The sequence below is a fragment of the Gekko japonicus genome, unplaced genomic scaffold (genome assembly GCF_001447785.1).
Source record: "Gekko japonicus isolate JY-2015 unplaced genomic scaffold, Gekko_japonicus_V1.1 scaffold6331, whole genome shotgun sequence".
In the NCBI taxonomy this organism is placed as follows: Eukaryota; Metazoa; Chordata; class Lepidosauria; order Squamata; family Gekkonidae; genus Gekko; species Gekko japonicus.
In genome coordinates, this window is record NW_015166638.1 from 22,290 (window position 1) to 26,934 (window position 4,645).

The 4,645-nt window shown below is 48.9% G+C and overlaps 1 non-coding gene across 1 annotated transcript; it reads right to left on the reverse strand.

Annotated features, from left to right (window-relative positions):
- Nucleotides 1-423: 423 nt before the first annotated feature.
- TRNAT-CGU lies at nt 424-495 on the reverse strand. Its single transcript has one exon. It is a non-coding gene; the product is annotated as a tRNA-Thr (tRNA).
- Nucleotides 496-4,645: the final 4,150 nt, after the last annotated feature.

The following is a 4,645-nucleotide window of genomic DNA, read 5'->3' on the forward strand; positions in this document are numbered from 1 at the left end:
GAAGAGAGCTACCTACTTTTCTCCTCTGTTCTAATCAAGCTGATCACAATGTGCATTGTACCTTTACTTCCTTTCTTTGCAAGACCCCCTCCCACCTTCAAACTGGGGTATAAGGGCTCAGGGATCTCCATTCTGACTTGTGTTGGATGAACACATAGAGTTGCCTTACTGAATCTGACCCTTGGTCCATCAAGGTCAGTACTGTTCAATCAGACTGACTGCAGCTCTCCAGGGTCCCAGGCGGAGGTGTCTTTCCCATCACCTCCTGCCTGGTCCTTTTTAACTGGAGATGCCGAGGATTGAACCTGGGACCTTCTGCATGCCAAGCAGAGGCTCCACCACTGAGCCACAGTCCCTCTTTGCAGCTCTCCAGGGTCTCAGTCAGAGGTCATTCCCATCCCCTCCTGCCTGGTCCTTTTTAAGTGGAGATGCCGGGGATTGAACCTGGGACCTTCTGCCTACGAAGCAGAGGCTCTACCACTGAGCCACAGCCTCTCTTTGACTCTGGAAAGTATATACTCTGAAAATCTTGTTGGTCTCAAATGTTTCAAATCTAGTTGTTCTACTGCTCTTCGATATGGCTATCCTCTGAAAATGTCTACTTTCAGGGCATTCCTAAGAACACTTTCCTGGAAGTAAATAGACCTGAGCAATGCTCCCTCTAAGCTGGGGAGAGTCTTGTGAGCAAAAATTCTACTTTATGAGCTACTGGCATTAAAGTTGTGAGCGAGTGATTTGGCTACTGCATAAATCAGTTTGCTCTGGAGCCCTCCTTCCTGAGCTAAGACAAAAATCTGTGAGCTGGAGGCTAAAAAACTGTGAGCTGGCTCACACTAACTCAGCTTAGAGGGAACACTGGACCTGAGTAGGATTCTGAGTAGACCTCTTTAATATTACTCCCTTGGTTATTTATTTATTTTATTTACTTAATTTATAGCCCACGTGTCTCCCCAATTTGCGCGGGGGGGGTCAAAGCAACTTACACCCCTCTCCTCTGCTCCATTTTATCTTCACAACAGCCCTGTGAGGTAGGTTAGTTTACACAGGATACACCATGTCACAGCAAACAGTCTTAGAAGAGGCACTGTCTCCTGGCTGGTAAGGGGGAATGCCTTTTCTAAGAGATCTCTACCTCATGTGTTTTTGTAAGCTGTTGTGATGGGACAATTAACTAGGTAATTTTTCTTAGCTTTGCTGACCAATTAATTAAGTACAATCAGATTACAGGGGTCATTTTGTAGAAAAAGGTGCAGGAGCTCATTAGCATAACTTATTAGCATATCTCATTTGCATATGCCACACCCCCTGACATCACCTAAAGTGTGTCAGAAGGCAATACCCACTGCTCAGGCTCCACTAGACTGTTTTGGATTGCTAGCTATGGGGGGGACACACACACGCAGATCTGCCCTCACAGAGGAGGGAAAGTTTGTACCTGAAGGCGGGGGGGGGGCTCTGCAACTTACCTGGCTGCTTCTTGCTCCTCGTGGCCCAACTGAGGGCTGCTGGGAGCAGGGGGCGGGGCTTGTTGCATGTGCCCACTCCCTGGGCTCCTTACTGCGGGAGCTCTGCTCCTGTGCGCTCCCACAGGAAATGACCCCTGAAGATATATTGGTTAATATGACAAATGTGTATTTATTTGATTGTATACTCTTGGCCATGGTAGCTCAGTGGTTAAGACACTTAGCTGCAGACCAGAAGGTCTGTAGCTCAGCAGTTCGAGACCCGAGTGCCATGTGACGGAGTGAGCTCCCATCTCTGGCCCCAGATCCTGCCAACCTAGCAGTTCAAAAGCAAGAAATTGCAAGTAGATAAATAGGCACTGTTTTGGTGGGAAGGTAACAGCGTTCCATGCACCTCGACATTTAGTCATGCTGGCCAAATGACAAGGGAAATGTCTTTGGACAGCGCTGGCTCTTCAGCTTGGAAATGGAGATGAGCACCGCCCCCTAGAGTCGGACTCTACTGGTTTTCAAGCAAGGGAAACTTTTACCCTTTACCTTATACTGTTGGTATTCTGTGAGCTGCCTTCAGTCATCTTGTGGGAGAAAGTGCAGGATGTACTTTTTATATAAACAAAAAATGACGATTGTGAATTCCATCGGGGGGGGAGGGGAGGATCTGACCCTACATCTCCTTTCTCCTGTCTTACAGCGAAGTGAACATGTGAGGTGAATGTTCCCTCTAAGCTGTGGAGTCTTGTGACCAAGAGAATTCTACCTTGTGAGCTGCTGGCATTAAAGTTGTGAGCGAACCATTTGGCTACTGCATGAATTAGTTTGCTCTGGAGCCTTCCCTGAGCTACGATAAAAATGTGTCAGCCGGAGGCTAAAAAACTGTGAGCCAGCTCACGCTAACTCAGCTTGGAGGGAACACTGATATTTGTCTGGTAAGCCCTTGCTGCTGGCTTCTGAAGTTAACAAATAGAGCCCTTCGAACATTTACAATCTTAGCACAGTAACCCAGTCTCCAGTACTTTAGCCATCAAGATTCTCAAGTGCAATCCATTTTTTTTCTTTTGGTAAAGTCTGGCCTGACAAACTGTTCTCACAACCTCAAAAGCTCACATGCCGTTATGTGTCATTTGGCTGGGGTAACCCCATCTCACCAGAGCTGGGAAGCTAAGCAGTGTCAGCGCTGGTTAGTACTTAGCTGGGAGACTACCAAGGAAGCCCAGGGTTGCTACGCAGAGGCAGGCCATGGCAAACCACGTCTGTTCATGTTTTTCACCCTGACTTGGATGGCCCAGGCTAGCTGAGTCTCATCAGATCTCAGAAACTAAGCAGTGTCAGCCCTGGTTAGTACTTAGATGGGTGGCTGCCAGAAAGTCCAGGGTTGCTACGCAGAGGCAGGCAACAGCTAAATGCCTCTCTTCATGTCTTTCACCTTGACCTGGATGGCCCAGACTAGTCCAATCTCATCAGATCTCGAAAGTTAAGCAGGGTCAGCCCTGGTTAATACTTGGATGGGAGACCACCAAGGAAGTCCGGGGTTACTAAGCAGAGGCAGGCCACCTCTGTTAGTCCCTTGTCTTGAAAACCCTACAGGTTTGCCATAAGTCACCTTGCAACCTGACAGCACTTTCTACCACAAATGAAAAATGTTATGCGGAGAGTGTTCCGGATTTTACTTTGGGACCCTGCACGGTTGCCAACAGCTTCTTTCTCAGCGGTTCGGCCTCTCTTCTTCATTTCCCCCTTCCTTCCCTCATTGTCTGCCCTCTACCCACACAAGGGCAAATGTTCCATTCAGTCCTTTTCATGGGTGGAGGAGTTCCGCTGAGGCGGCCGGTCTTCTCGCTAAAAATAATTGACAAATGTTCTGCTAGGCTGGCTGAAATCGGCTTGCACTGAGGCGGCTAACGCTTCCTTCTCTCCCCTGTCAGACTCAGTCAAGTGAGAGCAAGCAAATCAACTGCACTGGCCTGTACACCGGAGGACAGAAATCAAGATGTCTTCATTCCTATCTTCATGCATCACATGTAAGTACACCTGCGCCCTGTGTTCACAAACCTACTGTATGCATGTAAGAGGTTTCTCTTATTTAATGTATGTAGCTAGGGGTCATTTAGTAGAAAAAAAGGTGCAGGAGCTCATTAGCATAACTCACTAGCATAACGTATTTGCATATGCCACACCCCCTGACATCACGGGAAGTGTGTCAGAAGGCAACACCCACCACTCAGGCTTCACTGGACTGTTTTGGATTGCTAGCTATTGGGGGGGGGGATATGCGCAGATCCTCGTGCTCCTCGTGGCCCAGGCTGCTGGGAGCAGGGGGCGGGGCTTGTTGCATGTGCCCGCCCCCTGGGCTCTTTACTGCTGGAGCTCCGTTCCTGTGCGCTCCCACAGGAAATGACCCCTGCATGTAGCTATTTATACACTAAGGGGCCGTGGTGGCTCAGAGGTTAAGACTGAGCTGCAGACTGGAAGGTCTGTAGTTCAGCAGTGCGAGACCTGAGTGCCACGTGACGGAGTGAGCTCCCGTCTGGCCCCAGCTCCTGCCAACCTAGCAGTTTGAAAGCAAGAAATTGCAAGTAGATTAAATAGGTACAACTTCAGTGGGAAGGTAACAGCGTTCCGTGAGCCTTGGCGTTTAGTCATGCCGGCCACATGACCACGGAAATGTCTTCGGATAGTGCTGGCACTTCGGCTTGGAAACGATGAGCACCGCTCCCTAGAGTTGGATTCGACTGGCTTTCGAGCAAGGGAAGACTTTACCTTTACCTTTGTATTTATACCCTGTCTTCTGATTCATTGAAGCCTCAAAGCACAGCCAAGGAGAAATTAAAAAAGAGCACCTGTATCATTCAAAATGATCCACAAAACTCAGATTACAAGCCACTGGTGGTAGAAAGTGCTGTCAAGTCTCAGCCAACTTAGGGAAATCCCATGGGGTTTTGAAGGCAGGAGACGCTCAGAGGTGGTTTTGCTATTGCCTTCCAGTGCGTAGCAACCCTGGGCTTCATTGGTGGTCTCCCATCCAAGTACTGACCAGGGCTGACTCTACTTAGCTCCTGAGACTTGACGAGATTCGGCTAGCCTGGGCCATCTGGGTCAGGGCAAGAGGCCAACAGAGGTGGTTTACTCTTGCCTGCCTCTACATAGCAACCCTGGACTTCCTTGGTGGTCTCCTATGCTAGTAC